This window comes from Anser brachyrhynchus (assembly GCF_964034855.1).
Source record: "Anser brachyrhynchus genome assembly, contig: SCAFFOLD_113, whole genome shotgun sequence".
NCBI lineage: Eukaryota > Metazoa > Chordata > Aves > Anseriformes > Anatidae > Anser > Anser brachyrhynchus.
Genome location: NW_027663888.1, coordinates 231,769 through 253,794, shown reverse-complemented (window position 1 = coordinate 253,794; position 22,026 = coordinate 231,769). Strand labels below are relative to the sequence as shown.

General features: G+C 57.7%; 1 long non-coding RNA gene across 1 annotated transcript; it reads left to right on the top strand.

Annotated features, from left to right (window-relative positions):
- Positions 1–8,789: 8,789 nt before the first annotated feature.
- On the top strand, positions 8,790–10,657 carry LOC308186700. The gene is made up of 4 exons (XR_013944195.1): positions 8,790–8,957; positions 9,430–9,549; positions 10,058–10,138; positions 10,553–10,657. It is a non-coding gene; the product is annotated as an uncharacterized lncRNA (long non-coding RNA).
- The last annotated feature ends 11,369 nt before the right edge of the window (positions 10,658–22,026 follow it).

Genomic DNA, 22,026 nt, shown 5'->3' with positions numbered 1-22,026 from the left:
AAAAAAAAAAAAAGGAAAAGAAAGGAAGTATGTATTCTTTCACATACTCTCTTTTCCCTGAGAGTAAAGGTTGTAGCTTCTGCAGTACCCTTCCTCTGGAAACGATTCCCAGTGCCTGCTCAGACACTGGGGAGGAAAATGACAGAGAGAACAATGGAGGAGAGCCACCCGATACAAAGAAAGGAAAAAAGGGGTTATGGATGAACGGAAAGCCACTACATAAAAAATTGGTGCTATCTAAAAATTGGTTAACGGTTTGGGACCTGCAGGTGCTGCCTACACGTGCGTGTGTTGCAGTCGTGCCTGTTGCCACTGCGCAAAATGGAGAGAGCTTCTTTGTCGAATGCAGCATGTTAAAGCATGCGCCATTGCCTGGAAGAAATGCACGGCCTTCCCTCGTGTGGGACTTCTTCCCCATTGATCTGTGGTTTACCTGAAGGTTTACCATAACCTACATAAGTTTCAAAAGCAAGCAAGCAACCAACCAAAAAACAACACCAACATTAAAGAGTGGCAAGGCAGATGCTCATCTGGGGACTCTGACTCATCGGTGACATCACCAAGCAAAGCATTGTGAGCGCTTCGGGTCGGGGCTGCTGTGGCGAGCCTCGCAGCCGGGAGGGAGAGCAGGTACGGTTCGCCTCTGGCGGGTCTGTGTCAGCCCTCTGCCCTGGTGGCTTCGTTAGCAGTGAGAGTTTGACTGCTGTGTTCCCAGCTTTCGCTTCTGCACCGACCGTGTGGCAGAGCCCGCAAGCTGCTTCCTCAGCTGGAAGAGGAAGAGGAGTGACCTCAACTGTGCCGAGGTAAAGCAGAACCGTTGAAAAGATTTGTCAAAGATGCGGGTTGTACCAGCGCAGCCGCTGCAGCTGCAGCAGGTCCTGGAGCATTGCAGAAGCTAGAGAGGGGTTTCTTTGTGAAAAGAATGCTGTAAAAGTGTTTTCACGCCAGAAATTAGGACAAGCGCCTCTGTTGTTTGGATATCCTCTATTGACCTGGCACACTGGCATTACAGCATACCTGGCACACTCTTTGTATTGTTGGTTAAAAAAAAAAAAAAGTGTTTTAGGGCAGGCCAAAAACCTGCCTTGGCACTTCCACATCGCAGCAGTGCTTGCAGGCCGTGCATCCTGGATGCCAGGTGTCCTGGTTCCAGTTAGGACAGAGTTAAGTAGCTCATAGTAGCTGGTAGGGTGCTATGTTTTGGATTAGGATGAGAAGAGCGCTGATAACATGCTGATGTTTTAATTGCTGCAGAGCAGTGTTTACACCAGGCCAAGGACTTTTCGGCTTCTCGCTCTGTCCTGCCAGCGAGCAGGCTGGGGGTGCAGCAGGAGCTGGGAGGGGACAGACCCAGGACAGCTGACCCAAACCGGCCAAAGGGGTATTCCATACCATCTGGCGTCATGCTAAACAATATATAGGGGTGGCTGGCCGGGGTGGGGGGGCCGGCTGCTCGGGAATAGGCTGGGCATCGGTCAGCGGGTGGTGAGCAATTGCATTGTGCATCACTTGTTTCTTACACATTATTATTGTTAATACTATTATCATTATCACTATTATTATTATTATTGTTATTATTATATTCCTTATATTCCTTATATTATTATATTCCTGTCTTAATAAACTGTCTTTATCTCAACTCACCGGCTTCACTTTCCCGTTTCTCTCCCCCATCCCAGAGAGGGAGGGGGGAGGGTGAGCGAACGGCTGTGTGGTGTTTAGCTGCCAGCCGGGTTAAACCACAACACCAGGCCAGGATCTAAATCCGATGGTGCTGTTGGTAACGTGAAGTTCAGGAAGCTCTTCTGGGTTTTTCTGCTCTTCCATGTGGATTTTTGCCCTGTGAAGGTGGTGTACTGAGCTCTTTTCTTACCAACAAATAGGTTTAAAAGCAGTTACAGTTTAACATCTACATGCTTGGGTGTTATTAACACAGCATTGCATACTGAGCTGGTGCTTGGTAGGAGAAAACATAAATCTTACCTGGGAAACTCGGACACTCTCAACTACATACTGCTATGAAGAAACTCAGCTGTAAGAGTGCCCTTAATTAACACATCACCAGAGCTATTGTGCTACTGACGGTTGAAGGCACCTTTTTCCAACGCTGTCTTATTGGAAGTCGATACAGACTGGCAGTATGCAGTTGGTTCCCATCTTCTGCTCCAGCAGAAGTCCTATTTTAATTAACCAGCAGGTCCCTCTGAGTGGCTTTGCTAAAACTCCTGCAGTAGGAAGTATCCTACGAGAGCCAAGTTACTAAACTGATGTGTGGTTTTCCCTTAATCCCCTCACCCCTGACTTTCTAGCTCCTGACGACACTGCCAACGTGTGCAGTGCTAGGTGCCAGCTGCCATGGTTTATATGTACTGTAAAATTAGTGATTTGGGACTTGTGAGCACTGAGAACAGGTTAGCAATTGCTTAAGAGCTTTACTTTCTCGTTCTGCTAATGCACATGAAATTCTTCAGGAACTGCAGCACAAGAACCGTCTTGCACAGGATCTCTGGAAGCAGGAAATAGCCGCTCTGTGGACCTCTCTCTTCCTTTGATATGTTAAGGGCTCTTTAGAAGAGCAGAAGATGGAGCAGCTCTTCCTGGGAGGGAGAACGGGGCTATTCGCAGCTCGTTCCAGTGGTCCCAGGTGTCTCATGGTTGTGACATTTGTGGCTGGGGGAGACCGCTCAGTCGAGTCATTGGTCACCTCCTGGCTTTGCAGAACACAGACTTTCAGAGTAAAGGTGTCGCTGTCGCTCTGGGCCTGGGAGATGGGCGAAACATCTTAGGCTTGAAACTGATTCTCTGCAGAGTGGCGTGCTCAGATCTGAGCACATCGTCTTGGCCTGTTCTGTGCTTCGACCATGGGAAGATGAATGGTTTACCTATGCACCGTTAAATATAATTTGACACCTAGCACACAACACTTTCAGCCCGTGGGGTGCTTTAACAAGCAGGTAAATCAGCGGGGACTGTTTTGCAGCCAGGGCGATGCTGGGTGATTAAAAAGCAGGGTCAGAGCAAGGAGTTTATGGTGTTCTTTCTTGCTTGTCATCCGACTGTCCGCTTACACTGTTCTAAAAAAAAACAAAACAAAAAATCCGAAACGGGGTAAGCATCTTTAATATCTTTATTATAAATGGAAGGCACAAAACAGGCCAGCAACAGAGACTGTCCAAGAGAAATACTTTATGCTTTATAAACAAACAAGAAAGTACCCTTAGGTAGGTGTGATAATCCTTCTCTAATGCATTCTTTGGAGTGCAAAAATATTTTGTTCCCTTCTTGCTCTTCTCTCCAGGACAAAGGCAGAATAGCCAACTGGAAAGTTAGACCAGGGAGGTCAGTTTGTTCCATACTGAGAAAGACAAGCCTGTAAAACAAACCAGACAGATTTTCTTTGGACTATTTATCTTCCTTCAGCAAAGGCATGGTTTATGATACTTGTTGGCATGTATTTCCAGACCCCCAGCTACCGTGACTGTAGTGCATCTGTAATTCTTTTGTACAAAAAGAGTTCAAAATCTCGTAACGCAAAAACTTTACTAGCACCCTGGAGAAAAAAGAAATCTAAAAATCTTGCCAACTTCAATTACAGACCTGCTGAGTGCACCAGAGTTACTCATTTTTATTCAGGCTTTCAGGGGCTAGTTCAGTTGGTTTCTGTTCAGCACTTGGATCGCCATATTGGCAGATGTCAGTTAAAAAAAAAAAAAAAAAGCTTTTGAGATCTTTTTTAAAATGAGACTGCTTTTATGGCATTTAGGGCTGTGAGGTATCCTTGGTTTTTGCTTTCTTCCCATTCCTTAGACCAGATCCGTTCATATCCTGAACAGCGTTCTGGGTCTCTTCAGGAAAATGGAAGGCAACAAGCAAAATGATGAGCTCCTTGGGCATTCAAAAGAGCTCAGTCTGGAAAAGATTTCAAGTCCAACTTCCATGCTAAGGAGCACCAGTAATTTTTAGAAGTAGATGCAGAGGAACCTGCATGGCACTAAGTGTGTTTCTGAAGGTGCTAAAGGTCAGAAGTGACGATTCCTGTCGATACTAAAGAAGAGAAGGAAACCTTGCACTTAACTTCTGTTTTTATTCCCTTTGTCAAGCAGTCAAAACCAATACCTAATATGAGAACCCAACTTTTCCTCTCTTTACTTTAGATTTGGGAAAATTCCCTGCCAAAAAAATATTTCCTGGAAAATTCACTAGTGTTTGTGTGAGTAAAAGGTTCCAACCTTTTATTATTAATTTGTAAGAACTATTTCATCCGCTTTTGTCCAGAAGAGTCCGAAATAATTTGCACAGAAATGTGCAGCATTTTAATGAAAGGATTCAGAATCACTCTAATTTGAACTTTATCTGGTCTGGTTGCAGGTTTTATGACATTTAGTGTCTTAAAAAAAAAAAAATCAAAATATCTGACTTCACATCAGAAAAAAAAAACCTGCTTGCGGCTAAATAAAATCTGTTGCAGCTCTGGTCATTGAAAAATCATTGGCTGTTAAATTGGACCTAAGTCATCTTTTCTAACCTTTCATGATCTTGCAGCAATGGATGATGACGGATATATGGATTAGGGAACAGCACGTGATGGCAAACCTGCGGTATTTGCTACAGCGCAGAAAGAAAACAAATTGCTTCCAAAAAATCAAACTAATTCAAAATTCTTGGTATCATGCAGCCATGCCACTGGCAAAGTGAGCATTGCCCTGCCTCTCAAAGCTTGCTGTATCCTTGGTCTGCTGTCTTCCTGCTGTTAATTGATTGCAACTCTACGTGTCTGATCAGGGCTACGAGTTGTTCTCGATATGGATACCATACAACATATACTGTGCACGCTTGTGTGTATAGATATGTTTATCCTGTATGCATGTACATATGTATGCATATTTGTGTGTTGGCCCCCAGATCATTCATGTTATAAAGCATTGGCCTCGAAGGCATACTCATCAAAATATTTTGTAGATCCTCCATTTTTTTCTAGCTCCCTCAAAATGAGAGAGTTTTTACGCGCTCTCTGCATCAAAAAGGCAAAAATTCTGATTTCCACTGTCGCTCTCGCTAACTTTCTATCACTCACTCCTCGTGTGTGTCTAAACACATATGTGTGTATGCGTATGCACATTTGTGTATTTATATGCACTGGTGCATTTTTTGCTGTACAGGTAATAAAGACGGGGAAAGGTTTTTGTCTTTTCTTAATAGGTGAAGAAATCTTGAAGACCAGAGATTGGAACATACTGAATTTTAAATTAAAAAAAAAAAAAAAAAGTTAAATTGTCCGGCTGTGGAAGATGGATCCTCATTTTTGCAGCCACTTTGAATCACGAGTTCATCTCTAAATGCGCTGTTTTTTTTTGTTTTTGTTTTGTTTTGTTGGGTTTTTTTTTTTTGGTTTTTATTTTTTGAAGAGCTAACTAACCCTGGCTGTCTCCAGTCTGAGAGAGTATTCAAATGGACTTGCTTCCTCCATTAGTTATAAGCTGTTTAAAAGCACATCCTATGTTTGAATTGTGGATGAGAGGCTCCCTTGGCAAAGTGAGGAGGCAAATTCTTCCTACCCCTTTATCATTAATTCACGGATTCAGTGTTGGTTCGGCCTCCAGGAGAAGTTCACTGGAAGTCTTTGAAGATCGATAACTTTGCTGAGGTTGTCCAGGTAGGTGAACTCGAAGACCCACAGTGACTGGAACATGCTATTTAACGCGTCATACTGCGTTCTGTAGCAGTTACTGGTAGCCATAGTTGATCATTGCCTTGCACGTATGATCAGGTGTTTTTTTAAGAAGTGACTCCATTTTCAGGCTTTTTTTTTCCATTTTTTTCACGAAGGGGTAGAGTAGGAGGAGGAAGCAGAATGGTCTTTGGTTAACGTGATAACCAGATAGATTCTGAAGTCTGATAGATTCTGGGCCCCATAGGACCCACCCCTGTGACCCCCGGAGGGCCCCCGGGCGCAGCATAGAACCCACCCCGGTGACCTGTGGTGCTTGTACACAGTGCACTGAGCTGCTTGTACACAGTAGGGGCTTGCATTTGGGGGGGTGTTGGGAGCTGCTTGTACAATATAGGGATCTGCATCTGGAGGGGGTTGGGAGCTGCTTGTACACCTTTGGGACTTGCATCTGGGGGGTGCTTCGGAGCTGCTTGTACACTGTAGGGTCCTGCCTTGTGCAGGGTTTGTAGCTGCTTCTACACCTTTGGGGTCTGCAGCTGGGGGGGGGGGGGGGTGACAGGTGCTTGTCTGCTGTAGGTGGCCACGTTGGGGGAGTTGGGAGCTGCTTGTACACTGTAAGGGTCTGGGTCTTGGGGGGGGTTGCGGCTGTTTGTACACCTTTGGGGCCTGCCTCTGGGGAGGGTGGGGAGTTGCTTGTATGCCTTTGGGGCCTGTGTTTGGGGGGGGGGTTGGAGTCTGTGCCGGGGGGGTTGGGAGCTGCTTGTACACTCTAGGGTCCTCTGGCGGGCTTTGGGGCCTCCCTTTGAGGGGGGTGGTGGGAGCTGGTTGTACACCTTTGGGGCCTGCGTCTGGGGGGTTGGGGCTGGGGCCGGGACCTGGGGCCTGCATCTGGGTGGGGTGGGGTCCAGTTCATGGGGGGGGGGGGGTTGGGAGCTGCTTGTGGACAGTTGGGGTCTGCATCCAGGTGTGGATAGGGTAAGGGGATAGGTAAGAGGATAGGTAAGGGGATCGAGGTTGTGGGAATAAAAATATTTTTGCACAGTTACATCGTTTAGAGGGAAGGAAGGTGGTATTGAGATATGCTCACAGTGATAAGAAAGCTTAACAGACAACCTTGTAAAATGCAGACAACCAGAATCCTTAGAGCAATTGGGTAGAAATCACGGTGTAAGAAACATTACCACCTCAAAGAGGAAAACAGTCAAGAAAAAAAGAAAATTGACTTGTAACAGGCCAGCAGCTGTGTATTTTCTGTGAAGCACCGGATAGATTGTGAACCTGGATTACCCAGTCAATGGGGAAACAGGGGAGGGTCCCGGTCATCAAGAGGAAAAAAAAAAATGTATATAAACTGTGTTAGGGAACTAGTAGGTGGCTTGTGGGACGCCTGCCATTGCAATCGTGAATAAAAATGCTACTTCACTGAGATCCTTGCCTGAGCCTATGGTATTGGTTACAGAGTGTTTCTAACAAGGTGTTAGGGTTTTAAGGTTTCTTTTTTTTAAGGTTAACGTGATAAGCAGCTAGATTGTGAATTCAATTGTAGCAACCTGAGGCAGTAGCACGGACGTTTTTGAGGCTGTACTATATTTTCCTTGTTGGTTTCCTTTTGGTTACAGGGAGACAACTGTTCCTTCCGCCACTGCGAAGCTGCTCTGGGGAACGAGACGGTCTGCACGCTGTGGCAGGAGGGTCGTTGTTTCAGGAATGTCTGCCTGAATGATTCAGACACATGGAAATTGATGTGAGTGCCTAAAGATGTGTTCTCAAAATAAATCAACAAAAGCATTTTTCAGTGCCGTAGGTGTGCTGATTGTGCTTTTGCAGGACAGATTCATTTGCTTTGAAATGACACTGGTTTCTGTTACCAGGAGAGGGGGTGGGAGGAAGGAGAGGGAAATAAAATCAATGCCTTAGGTACGTCTTAGCAAGATTTTCTTTTATTAGATGCCGACAGTATTTTCTCAACAGATGCAGAATAACTGCTAACTAGACTGCTAAAACCTGCTGGAGCAGGGGGGTAATAAACAGGCTGTACTAGCCTCCTGAGAGCAGGCTTGATAATGATCTATCAGGTCTCTTGTGTCCCGGAGTCCTTCAGATAATGCTGTTCTAGCTGCCTGGGCTAGGAAGCAGTGGGGAAAGTTAAAGGTGCAGAAGAACGACGTCTCCAAGAAGTAGTTCTGGATAGAGTTAACCTAGGCAATTTAAGATGTTCTTTTTCCCTCTGAATAATCCTAGTATAATCCTAGGTGTATTAGTTTAACCCACCCTAAACTGATGTCTGAGAGTGCCTGTCTTCTCAAACTGAATGATGACAAAGCTAAACGTGCATAGTGGTTACAGCTTCTGCAAACTTTGTGAATATGCCCGGAAATACTATACTTGAGTGATAAACTGACCTTTGGAATGATGTTTCAGCACTGTATTGTGACAGCCCTATCGCTGTCGTGACCTGGAACTGTGCATCTCTTTGCAAACCTTAGGTGCATGTTATCACGAGCTTGTCTTTCTTTCTGTCTTCAGAAAAAGCGCAGTGAGATTCCCTGCTACTGGGAGAAGCAGCCAGTAGGCTGTCAGAAAGCCAACTGTGCTTTTCATCACGCAAAGGGACGTTACATCGATGGAGTCTTCGTTAGAGTGAGTTTAGGTCCTTTTTCTTTAAGTATTGAGGAATTAATTTTGAATATTCCTTAGTGGGTGCCAATACTGTAGGAGACATCAGGTACCCGTTCATTTGTGAGTGCAGGAAAAGGTCTGCAGTCCTAGGTGGTCAGCTAAACCGAGTGTCCTGCTGGTGTACTGCTGGTATTTGTTTTCTGCTTTCATGCTCAGCTTCTCTCTGCTTTGTGTGATATTTGCCTTGCAGTTTGCTTTCTGTTGTTTCATCTTCTGCTGGGTGGCAGGGAGATGTGTTGTTGTTTGAAGGCAAGTCATTGTTCACGGTGTAAACAGTGGCGGGATGGGCAAAAGGAGATGCTGCATTCATTGCCTGTGCAGGTTATCTGCCTTACCTACCAATGCTCTTCGTGCATTGTGGCCAAAGTTTTAAACTGCCATGTTACTGATGATCCTCCTCTTCCTCTAGCTACACTGCCAAGTGTATCAAATCACGATGATTTGAAAGTGGCTCAGATGTCACTGCAGCAAAACAAACTTTCTGTCCAGTCCAATGCCTCTCCATAGCTAAGGGGGGTGACGAAAGTGGAAAACTCGGAAAATGTCCCAAGCCCTACACACCCTCCAGTTGTAATCAATGCTGCAGATGATGATGAAGATGACGATGGTGAGCATGCTTTGGTTCTTGGAAGGACTTTGTGCTGTAAATGAATGTATAAATCACAGATGAGCTGAGGTCTGACTAGCGATAGGGCAGGCAGTCTGGTCAGCTCGCTGGTGGCTTTGTCTGGCGGTCAGTGGACAGAACCTGAAATGCTGGAGGAAAGCTTAGAACCACTCTTGGCTTTAGCTGGTCTGTTGTGTAAAGCTCTATGTGAAAGTAGGAGGGAAATTCCTTTTTCTTCTGTCTGAAGAGTAATATGTTGTGTAGTAGTTAAAGCTGCAGAGAGAATCTAGAGTCCGAGATGTTTTGTCCTAGTGTAGTCTCCTTACGAGTTCATCAGGTCAGCGTAGCTGTATTAAAAAAAAAGAAAAAAAAAGCTTTTTTATATGAGCCATGGACTGGAGTGTCATCGCATGAGCTACATAATCATGAACAATCTGGTCTATGCATAGCTGAACAGATTTTTCCCCTTCAGACCAGCTTTCTGAGGCAGGAGAAGAAACTAAAACTCCCATCCAGCAACCAGCTGAGGAAGGCCAAAATGGATTACGGATGATTTCCACTCGGAAAGCCAGTGCTACTACTGCTAAGCAAGGTATTCCGGCACCTGTAGTAGGATAAATCGGAAGGAGAACTTGCCAATGAACTCGAAAGCAATGTGGCGTAAAAACACAACAGAATGTAGGGGTGCTGAATGGACTCGGTTATTTCCATGATCTCATTTCTCCCTAATAGCATCATGTGCCCATTGGGTCAGAAAGTTGAACTGCTTTTCTTTCCTTTTGGAGAACAAAACAGGGCCACAGCATGGAGTTTAAATGGCTGCACGTGCAGCCTGGCAACCACTGTTGAAAGCCATATCTAACGATAGAGGGATCTAATATCGTGTCAATGGATTAAAATTAAAACTACAATTTTTACCCTGAAGGGGGAAAGGAGGGGCAAAATGCCATTGATTCTACGGTTCTTTCAGTTGTGAGGAGTGTTGACGGGGTTTATTGTAAATGCTTCTGAAAGTTCCTGAGCACTAAGAAGCCTGAGGATCTGTGGTCCTCAGTGAGTGCCTCTAAGCCTTAGTCTCATTAAGTGTTTTCTGTTTTCAGAGGACGGTCTGAATTTTGGAATAAAAACACTTGAAGAAATCAAATCGCAGAAAATGAAGGAAAAAACTAAGAGACACGGTGGTGAGTTAATATTCCCTACTTTCTTACCCTGTTCACCTTCATCCCGTTTGACGTTCTTTTTTAAAAAAGAAATTCTTCCAGTAATACCGGGTAGCTGGCTATGCTTTGGTGAATCCAACTATTTGCCAAAGAAGTGAAATTTGATTGGCTTCAGAATGGCAGGTGATGGTGGCTGGGAGCTGCTTGAGGGAGAGACTTCCATTTTTAGCTGGGGGCATCGAGCAACCTGATTCTCAGCCAGCTGGTATTCTAGATGGGAATTGCAAGGGCAACCAGAGGCAAATTAGTCACCTCTCTTATTTACATGCTCTGGTCACTGTATGTTTGACAGTAACGGATAATTAAAGTTCTGTGTTCTTTGCGATAGTTTGTTATGTTTGGTAAACTTCCTTATGTTTTGCTTGCTCTGAACAGAAGGTCCTTCAAGATCTTCTCTTCCTCCCGTCGATTCTATGATTTTTCCTGCTCCGGAAAAGGAAAATGTCCGGGCAGGGGTGAGAACTGTGACGCCGTCTACAGAGGAAGGTAATAATTAATGCTTTTGTTTTGATTTCATTCCTCCTAAACTGGAAGGTTAAAACAGGAGCTCCGGAGCTCCCGGGGTCCCGCCAGGGGTCACCGGGGTGGGTCCTCGGGGGCACCTGGGGGCTTGCCGGGGGTCACCGGGGTTTGTACTCGGGGGCGCCTGGGGCTTGCCGGGGGTCACCGGGGTGGGTGCTCGGGGGCGCCTGGGGTCCCGGCGGGGGTCACCGGGGTGGGTCCTCGGGGGCGCCCGGGGGCTTGCCCGTGGTTACTGGGGTGGGTCCTAGGGGGCGCCCGGGGTTTTCCAGGGGTCACCGGTATGGGTCCTTGGGGGTGCCCGGGGGCTTGCCGGGGGTCACCGGGGTGGGTCCTCGGGGACGCACGTGGGCTTGCCGCGGGTCACCAGCGTGGATCCAAGGGGGTGCCCGGGTGCTTGCCGGGGGTCACCGGGGTGGGTCATTGGAGGCGGCCGGGGGCTTGCCGGGGGTCACCGGGGTGGGTCCTCGGGGGCGCCCATGGTCCCGCCGGGGGTCACCGGGGTGGGTCCTCGGAGACGCCCGGGGGCTTGCCATAGGTCACCGGGGAGGGTACTCGGGGGCGCCCAGGGTCCCGCCGGGGTTTACCGGAGTGGGTCCTAGGGGGCACCTGGGGCTTGGCGGGGCTCACCGGGGTGGGTCCTCAGAGGCGCCCGGGGGCTTGGCGGGGGTCACCGGGGAGGGTCCTCGGAGGCGCCCGGGGGCTTGCCGGGGGTCACCGGGATTGGGTCCTCGGGGGCGCCCGGGGGCTTGCCGGGGGTCACCGGGGTGGGTCCTCGGGGCTCCTGGGGTGCCGCCGGGGGTCACCGGGGTGCGTCCTTGGGGGCTCCCGGGGGCCTGCCGGGGGTCACCGGGGTGGGTCCTCGGGGGCTCTCGGGGCCTTGTCGGCGGTCACCGGGGTATGTCCTCGGGGGCGCCCCGGGGCTTGTTGGGGGTCTCCGGGGTGGGTCCTCGGGGGCACCAGGGGTCCCTCTGGGGGTCACCGGGGTGGGTCCTCGGGGGCGCCAGGGGTCCCTCCGGGGGTCACCGGGGTGGGTCCTCGGGGGCGCCCGGGGACTTGCCATGGGTCACCGGGGTGGGTCCTCCGGGGCGCCCAGGGTCCCGCCGGGGGTCACCGGGGTGGGTCCTCGGGGGCGCCCGGGGTCCCTCCGGGGGTCACCTGGATAGGTCCTCAGGGGCGCCTGGGGTTTGCCGGGGGTCACCAGGGTAGGTCCTCTGGGGCGTCCGGGTGCTTGCCGGGGGTCACCGGGGTGGGTCCTCGGGGGCGCCCGGGGGATTGCCGGGGGTAACCGGGGTGGGTCCACAGAGGTGCCCGGGGGCTTGCCGGGGGTCACCGGGGTGGGTCCTCGGGGGTGCCCAGGGTCCCACCAGATGTCAGCAGGAGTGGGTCCTCGGGGGCGCTCGCGGTCCCGCCGGGGGTCACCGGGGTTGGTATTCGGCGGCGCCTGGGGGCTTGCCGGGGGTGACTGGGGTGGGTCCTCGGGGGCCCCCGGGGTCCCACCGGGGGTCACCGGGGTGGGTCCTCGGGGGCACCCGGGGCTTGCCGGGGGTCACCGGGGTGGGTCCTCGGGGGCGCCCGGGGGCTTGCCGGGGGTCACCGGGGTGGGTCCTCGGGGCTCCTGGGGTGCCGCCGGGGGTCACCGGGGTGCGTCCTTGGGGGCTCCCGGGGGCCTGCCGGGGGTCACCGGGGTGGGTCCTCGGGGGCTCTCGGGGCCTTGTCGGCGGTCACCGGGGTATGTCCTCGGGGGCGCCCCGGGGCTTGTTGGGGGTCTCCGGGGTGGGTCCTCGGGGGCACCAGGGGTCCCTCCGGGGGTCACCGGGGTGGGTCCTCGGGGGCGCCAGGGGTCCCTCCGGGGGTCACCGGGGTGGGTCCTCGGGGGCGCCCGGGGACTTGCCATGGGTCACCGGGGTGGGTCCTCCGGGGCGCCCAGGGTCCCGCCGGGGGTCACCGGGGTGGGTCCTCGGGGGCGCCCGGGGTCCCTCCGGGGGTCACCTGGATAGGTCCTCAGGGGCGCCTGGGGTTTGCCGGGGGTCACCAGGGTAGGTCCTCTGGGGCGTCCGGGTGCTTGCCGGGGGTCACCGGGGTGGGTCCTCGGGGGCGCCCGGGGGATTGCCGGGGGTAACCGGGGTGGGTCCACAGAGGTGCCCGGGGGCTTGCCGGGGGTCACCGGGGTGGGTCCTCGGGGGTGCCCAGGGTCCCACCAGATGTCAGCAGGAGTGGGTCCTCGGGGGCGCTCGCGGTCCCGCCGGGGGTCACCGGGGTTGGTATTCGGCGGCGCCTGGGGGCTTGCTGGGGGTGACTGGGGTGGGTCCTCGGGGGCCCCCGGGGTCCCACCGGGGGTCACCGGGGTGGGTCCTCGGGGGCACCCGGGGCTTGCCGGGGGTCACCGGGGTGGGTCCTCGGGGGCGCCCGGGGGCTTCCCGGGGGTCACGGGGGTGGATCATCCGGGGCGCCCGGGGGCTTCCCGGGTGTCACCGGGGTGGGTCCTCAGGGGCTCCCGGGGTCCCACCAGGGTTCACTGGGGTGGGTCCTTGGGGGCGCCCGGGGCTTGCCGGGGGTCACCGGGGTGGGTCCTCGGGGGCACCTGGGGGCTTGCCGTGGGTCACTGGGGTGGGTTCTCGGGGGCTCCCAGGGGCTTGCTGGGGGTCAGCGGGGTGGGTCCTCGGGGGCGCCCAGGGTCCCACCAGATGTCAGCGGGGGAGGGTCCTCCGGGGCGCTCGGGGTCCCACCGGGGGTCACTGGGGTTGGTACTCGGGTTCGCCTGGGGGCTTGGGGGGTGACTGTGGTGGGTCCTCGGGGGCGCCCGGGGTCCCACCGGGGGTCACCAGGGTGGGTCCTTGGGGTCACCGGGGTCCCGCCGGGGGTCACTGGGGTGAGTCCTCGGAGGCGCCCAGGGGCTTCAAGGGGGTCACTGGGGTGGGCCCTCGGGGGCGCCCGGAGGCTTGCCAGGGGTCAACGGGGTGGGTCCTCGGGGGCGCCCGGGGTCCCGCCGGGGGTCTCCAGGGTGGGTACTCGGGGGCGCCCGGGGGCTTGCCATAGGTCACCGGGGAGGGTCCTCGGGGGCGCCCGGGGGCTTGCCAGGGGTCACCGGGGAGGGTACTCGGGGTCGCCCGGGGGCTTGCCGGTGGTCACTGGTGTGGGTCGACGGGGGCGCCTGGGGTCCCGCCGGGGGTCACCGGGGTGGGTCCTCGGAGGCAGCTGGGGGTTTGCAGGGGGTCACCGGGGTGGGTCCTCTAAGGCGCCCGGGGGCTTGGCGGGGGTCACCGGAGTGGGTCCTCGGGGGCGCCCGGGGTGCCCCCGGGGGTCACCGGGGTGGGTCCTTGGGGGCTCCCGGGGGCCTGCCGGGGGTCACCGGGGTGGGTCCTCGGGGGCGCCCGGGGGCTTGCCCGTGGTTACCGGGGTGGGTTCTAGGGGGCGCCCGCGGGCATGTCGGGGGTCCCCGGGGTGGGTCCTCGGGGGCACCCAGGGGCTTGTCGGGGGTCTCCGGGGTGGGTCCTCGGAGGCGCCAGGGGTCCCTCCGGGGGTCACCTTGTTGGGTCCTCGGGGGCGCCCGGGGACTTGCCATGGGTCACCGGGGTGGGTCCTCCGGGGCGCCCAGGGTCCCGCCGGGGGTCACCGGTGTGGGTCCTCGGGGGCGCCCGGGGTCCCTCCGGGGGTCACCGGGATAGGTCCTCAGGGGCGCCCGGGGTTTGCCGGGGGTCACCAGGGTAGGTCCTCTGGGGCGTCCAGGGGCTTGCCGGGGGTCACTGGGATGGGTCCTCGGGGACGCCCGGGGGATTGCCGGGGGTAACCGGGGTGGGCCCACGGAGGTGCCCGGGGGCTTGCCTGGGGTCACCGGGGTGGTTCCCGGTGACTCCAGAGAATCCACTGGCACCACTGGGGACCCACCCCGGTGACCCCAGAGAGTCCACTGGCAGCACTGGGGACCCACCCCGGACACTCCAGAGAGTCTACAGGCACCACTGCGGACCCACCCCGGTGACTCCAGAGAGACATCTGGAACCTATGTGGACCCACCCCGGTGACTCCAGAGAGTCCACTTGCACCACTGGGGACCCACCCATGTGACCCCAGAGAGTGCACTGGCACCACAGGGTACCCACCCCGTTTACTCCAGAGAGTCCACTGGCACCTCTGGGGACCCACCCCGGTGACTCCAGAGAGTCCACTGGCACCACGGGGGACCCACCCTGGTGACAAAAGAGAGTGCACTAGCACCAAAGGGGACCCACCCCGGTGACTTCAGAGAGTCCACTTGCACCACTGGGGACCCACCCCGGTGGCTCCAGAGAGTCCACTTGCACCACTGGGGACCCACCCAGGTCACTCCAGAGAGTCCACTTGCGTCACGAGGGACGCACCCCGGTGACTCCAGACAGTCCATTGGCACCACTGGGGACCCACCGTGTTGACTCCAGAGAGTCCACTGGCACCACTGGGGACCCACCACGGTGACTCCAGAGAGTCCACTGCCACCACTTGGGACCCACCCCGGTGACTTCAGAGAATCCACTTGAACCACTGGGGACCGGCCACGGTGACTCCAGAGAGTCGACTGGCACCACTGCGGACCCACCCCGGTGACTCCAGAGAGTCCACTTGCACCACTGGGGACCCACCCAGGTGACTCCAGAGAGTCCACTTGCATCACGATGGACCCACACAGGTGACTCCAGAGAGTCCAGTTGCATCACGAGGGACCCACCCTGTTGACTCCAGAGAGTCTCCTGGCACCACTGGGGACCCACCCCGGTGACAAAAGAGAGTCCAGTTACATCACTGTGGACCCACCCCGCTGACTCCAGAGAGTCCACTGGCAGAACTGGGGACCCACCCTGGTGACTCCACTGGCACTACTAGCACCACTGGAGACCCACCCCGGTGACTCCAGAGAGTCCATTTGCACCACTGGGGACCCACCCCGGTGACTCCAGAGAGTCCATTTGCACCACTGGGGACCCACCCCGGTGACTCCAGAGAGTCCACTGGCACCACCGGGGACCCAGCCTGGTGGCTCCAGAGAGTGCACTGGCGCCACAGGAGACCCACTCCGGTGACTCCAGAGAGTGCACTGGCGCCACCGGGGACCCTCCCTGGCGACTCCAGAGAGTGCACTTGCGCAACTGGGGACGTACAACGGTGACTCCAGAGAGTGCACTGGCACCACTGGGGACGCACCGCCGTGACTCCAGAGCGTGCACTGGCGCCATTGGGTACGCACCGCCGTGACTCCAGAGAGTGCACTGGTACCACAGGGGATGCACCCGGGCGACTCCAGAGAGTGCACTGGCACCACCGGGGATGCACCCCTGGCGACTCCAGAGAGTGCACTGGCACCACCGGAGATGCACTCCGGTGACTCCAGAGAGTGCACTGGCACCACTGGGGATGCACCCCGGAGACTCCAAAGAGTGCAGTGGCATCACCGGGGATGCACCCGGGTGACTCCAGAGAGTGCACTGGCGCCACCGGGGACCCACCCAGGTGACTCCAGAGAGTGCACTGGCACCACCGGGGACCCTCCCTGGCGACTCCAGGGAGTGCACTGGTGCCCCTGGGGACCCACCCCGGCGACTCCAGAGAGTGCACTGGCACCCCTTGGGACGCACCCCGGTGACTCCAGAGGGTGCACTGGCGCCACTGGGGACGCACCGCGGTGACTCCAGAGAGTGCACTGGCTCCACTGGGGACGCACCCCGGTGACTCCAGAGAGTGCCCTGGCGTTACTGGGGACGCACCGCGGTGAGTCCAGAGTGTGCCCTGGCGCCACTGGGGACGCAGCGCCGTGACTCCAGAGAGTGCCCTGGCGCCACTGGGGACGCAGCGCTGTGACTCCAGAGAGTGCCCTGGCGACACTGGGGACGCACCCCGGTGACTCCAGAGAGTGCCCTGGCGCCACCGGGGATGCACCCGGGCGACTCCAGAGAGTGCACTGGCGCCACTGGGGACGCACCGCGGTGAGTCCAGAGAGTGCACTGGCGCCCCTGGGGACGCACACCGGTGACTGCAGAGAGTGCACTGGCACCACCGGGGATGCACCCCGGTGACTCCAGAGAGTACACTGGCGCCACCGGGGACCCAGCCCGGTGACTCTGGAGAGTGCACTGGTGCCACTGGGGACGCACTCCGGTGACTCCAGAGAGTGCACTGGCGCCCCTGGGGACGCACACCAGTGACTCCAGAGAGTGCACTGGCACCACCGGGGATGCACCCTGGTGACTCCAGAGAGTGCACTGGCACCACCGGGGATGCACCCGGGCGACTCCAGAGAGTGCACTGGCAAAACCGGGGACCCACCCCGGTCATTCCAGAGAGTGCACTGGGGCCACCGGGGACCCACCCCGGTGACTCCAGAGAGTGCACTGGCGCCCCTGGGGACCCACTCCGGTGATTCCAGAGAGTGCACTGGCGCCACTGGGGACCCAGCCTTGTGACTCCAGAGAGTGCACTGGCACCACCGGGGACTGACCCCGGTGACTACAGAGAGTGCACTGGCGCCACCGGGGACCCTCCCTGGCGATTCCAGAGAGTGCACTTGCGCAACTGGGGACGTACAACGGTGACTCCAGAGAGTGCACTGGCACCACTGGGGACGCACCGCCGTGACTCCAGAGCGTGCACTGGCGCCATTGGGTACGCACCGCCGTGACTCCAGAGAGTGCACTGGTACCACAGGGGATGCACCCGGGCGACTCCAAAGAGTGCACTGGCACCACCGGTGTTGTACCCTGGCGACTCCAGAGAGTGCACTGGCGCCCCTTGGGACGCACCCCGGTGACTCCAGAGGGTGCACTGGCGCCACTGGGGACGCACCACGGTGACTCCAGAGAGTGCACTGGCGCCACTGGGGACGCACCGCCGTAACTCCAGAGAGTGCCCTGGCGACACTGGGGACGCACCCCGGTGACTCCAGAGAGTGCCCTGGCGCCACCGGGGATGCACCCGGGCGACTCCAGAGAGTGCACTGGCGCCACTGGGGACGCTCCGCGGTGAGTCCAGAGAGTGCACTGGCGCCCCTGGGGACGCACACCGGTGACTGCAGAGAGTGCACTGGCACCGCCGGGGATGCACCCCGGTGACTCCAGAGAGTGCACTGGCGCCACCGGGGACCCAGCCCGGTGACTCTGGAGAGTGCACTGGTGCCACTGGGGACGCACCCCGGTGACTCCAGAGCGTGCACTGGCACCAGTGGGGACGCACCGCCGTGACACCAGAGCGTGCACTGGCTCCACTTGGGACGCACCGCCGTGACTCCAGAGAGTGCACTGGCACCAAAGGGGATGCACCCCCGGAGACTCCACAGAGTGCCCTGGCACCACCTGGGATGCACAACCGGTGACTCCAGAGAGTGCACTGGCGCCCCTGGGGACGCACACCGGTGACTCCAGAGAGTGCACTGGCACCACCGGGGATGCACCCTGGTGACTCCAGAGAGTGCACTGGCACCACCGGGGATGCACCCCGGTGACTCCAGAGAGTGCACTGGCGCCCCTGGGGACCCACTCCGGTGATTCCAGAGAGTGCACTGGCGCCACTGGGGACCCAGCCTTGTGACTCCAGAGAGTGCACTGGCGCCACCGGGGACCGACCCCGGTGACTACAGAGAGTGCACTGGTGCCACCGGGGACCCTCCCGGGCGACTCCAGAGAGTGCACTTGCGCCACTGGGGACGTACACCGGTGACTCCAGAGAGTGCACTGGCACCACTGGGGATGCATCCCTGTGACTCCAGAGAGTGCACTGGCACCACTGGAGATCCACCCCGGTGACTCCAGAGAGTGCACTGGCACCACCGGGGATGCACCCTGGTGATTCCAGAGAGTGCACTGGCGCCACAGGGGACCCACCCCGGCGACTCCAGAGAGTGCACTGGCGCCACCCGGGACCCACCCCGGTGACTCCAGAGAGTGCACTGGAACCACCGGGAACGCACCCGGGCGACTCCAGAGAGTGCACTGGCACCATCGGGGACCGACCCCGGTGACTCCAGAGAGTGCACTGGCGCCACCCGGGACCCACCCCGGTGATTCCAGAGAGTGCACTGGCGCCACCGGGGACCCACCCCGGTGACTCCAGAGAGTGCACTGGCGCCACCGTAGACGCACCCCGGTGACTCCAGAGAGTGCACTGGCACCACCGGGGACCCTCCCGGTGACTCCAGAGAGTGCCCTGGCGCCCCTGGTAATGCACACCGGCGACTCCACAGAGTGCCCTGGCGCCCCTGGGGAGGCACCCCGGTGACTCCAGAGCATGCCCTGGCGCCACTGGGAACGCACCCCGGCGACTCCAGGGAGTGCCTTCGCGCCACTGGGGACGCAGCGCCGTGACTCCAGAGAGCGCCCTGGCGCCACTCGGGACGCACCCCGGTGACTCCTGAGAGTGCCCTGGCGCCCCTGGGGACGCACCTCGGCGACTCCAGAAAGTGCCCTGGCGCCCCTGGGGACGAACCCCGGTGACTCCAGAGAGTGCACTGGCGCCCCTGGGGACGCGCCCCGGCGACTCCAGATAGTGCACTGGAGCCCCTGGGGACACACCCCGGCGACTCCAGAGAGTGCACAAGCGCACCTGGGGACGCAACCCGGCGACTCCAGAGAGTGCACTGGCACCACCGGGGATGCACCACCGTGACTCCAGAGAGTGCACTGGCAGCACCGGTGATGCACCCCCGGTGACGCCAGAGAGTGCACTGGCACCACTGGGGATGCACGCCGGAGACTCAAAAGAGTGCAGTGGCACCTCCGGGGATGAACCCCGGTGACTCCAGAGAGTGAACTGGAACCACCGGGAACGAACCCGGGCGACTCCAGAGAGTGCACTGGCACCACTGGGGACCGACCCCGGTGACTCCAGAGAGTGCACTGGCGCCACCCGGGACCCAGCCCGGTGACTCCAGAGAGTACACTGACGCCACCGGGGACGCACTCCGGTGACTCCAGAGAGTGCACTGGCGCCACCGGGGACCCACCAGGGTGACTCCAGAGAGTGCAATGGCGCCCCTGGGGACCCTCCCGGGCGACTCCAGGGAGTGCACTGGCGCCACCGGGGACGCACCCCGGTGACTCCAGAGAGTGCACTGGCGCCCCTTGGGATGCACCCCGGTGACTCCAGAGAGTGCCCTGGCGCCCCTGGGGACGCATCGCGGTGACTCCAGGGAGTGCCCTCGCGCCCCTGGGGACGCAGCGCCGTGACTCCAGAAAGTGCCCTGGCGCCCCTGGGGATGAACCCCAGTGACTCCAGAGAGTGCGCTGGCACCAGTGGGGATGCACCCCGGTGACTGCAGAGAGTGCACTGGCGCCACCGGGGACCCAGCGCGGGGACTCCAGAGAGTGCACTGGCGCCACCGGGGACCCAGCCCGGCGACTCTGGAGAGTGCACTGGCGACCCTGGGGACGCGCCCCGGCGTCCAGAGAGTGCACTGGCGACCCTGGGGAAGCGCCCCGGCGACTCCAGAGAGTGCACTGGAGCCCCTGGGGACGCACCCCGGCGACTCCGAGAGTGCACCGGCTCCCCTGGGGACGCACCCCGGTGACTCCAGAGAGTGCACAAGCGCACCTGGGGACGCAACCCGGCGACTCCAGAGAGTGTACTGGCACCACCGGGAATGCACCACCGTGACTCCAGAGAGTGCACTGGCACCACTGGGGATGCAGTGCAGTGAGTCCAGAGAGTGCACTGGCACCACTGGGGATGCAGTGCAGTGAGTGCAGAGAGTGCACTGGCACCACTGGGGATGCAGTGCAGTGAGTCCAGAGAGTGCACTGGCGCCAGTGGGAATGCAGTGCAGTGAGTCCAGAGAGTGCACTGGCAGCAGTGGGGATGCAGTGCAGTGAGTCCAGAGAGTTCACTGGTACCAGTGGGGATGCAGTGCAGTGAGTCCAGAGAGTGCACTGGCACCAGTGGGGATGCAGTGCAGTGAGTCCAGAGAGTGCACTGGCACCACTGGGGTTGCAGTGCAGTGAGTGCAGAGAGTGCACTGGCACCAGTGGGGATGCAGTGCAGTGACTCCAGAGAGTGCACTAGCACCAGTGGGGATGCACTGCAGTGACTCCAGAGAGTGCACTGGCACCAGTGGGCATGCAGTGCAGTGAGTTCTTATAGTGCACTGGCACCAGTGGGGATGCAGTGCAGTGAGTCCAGAGAGGGCATTGGCACCAGTGGGGATGCAGTGCAGTGAGTCCAGAGAGTGCACTGGCACCAGTGGGGATGCAGTGCAGTGAGTCCAGAGAGTGCACTGGCACCAGTGGGGATGCAGTGCAGTGAGTCCAGAGAGTGCACTGGCACCACTGGGGATGCAGTGCAGTGAGTCCAGAGAGTGCACTGGGACCAGTGGAGATGCAGTGCAGTGAGTCCAGAGAGTGCACTGGCACCACTGCGGATCAGTGCAGTGACTCTAGAGAGTGCACTGGCACCAGTGGGGTTGGAGTGCAGTGACTCTAGAGAGTGCACTGGCACCAGTGGGGATGCAGTGCAGTGAGTCCAGAGAGTGCACTGGCACCAGTGGGGATGCAGTGCAGTGAGTCCAGAGAGTTCACTGGCACCTCTGGCGATGCAGTGCAGTGACTCCGGAGAGTGCACTGGCACCACTGGGGATGCAGTGCAGTGAGTCCAGAGAGTGCACTGGCACCAGTGGGGATGCAGTGCAGTGACTCCAGAGAGTGCACTGGCAGCAGTGGGGATGCAGTGCAGTGAGTCCAGAGAGTGCACTGGCACCACTGGGGATGCAGTGCAGTGACTCCAGAGAGTGCACTGGCAGCAGTGGGGATGCAGTGCAGTGAGTCCAGAGAGTGCACTGGCACCACTGGGGATGCAGTGCAGTGAGTCCAGAGAGTGCACTGGCACCACTGGGGATGCAGTGCAGTGAGTCCAGAGAGTGTACTGGCACCACTGGGGATGCAGTGCAGTGACTCCAGAGAGTGCACTGGCACCACTGGGGATGCAGTGCAGTGAGTCCAGAGAGTGCACTGGCACCAGTGGGGATGCAGTGCAGTGAGTCCAGAGAGTGCACTGGCACCAGTGGGGATGCAGTGCACTGAGTCCAGAGAGTGCACTGGCACCAGTGGGGATGCAGTGCACTGAGTCCAGAGAGTGCACTGGCACCACTGGGGATTCAGTGTAGTGAGTCCAGAGAGTGCACTGGCACCAGTGGGGTTGCAGTGCAGTGAGTCCAGAGAGTGCACTGGCACCACTGGGGATGCAGTGCAGTGAGTGCAGAGAGTGCACTGGCACCAGTGGGGATGCAGTGCAGTGAGTCCAGAGAGTGCAATGGCGCCAGTGGGGATGCAAAGCAGTGAGTCCAGAGAGTGCACTGGCACCAGTGGGAATGCAGTGCA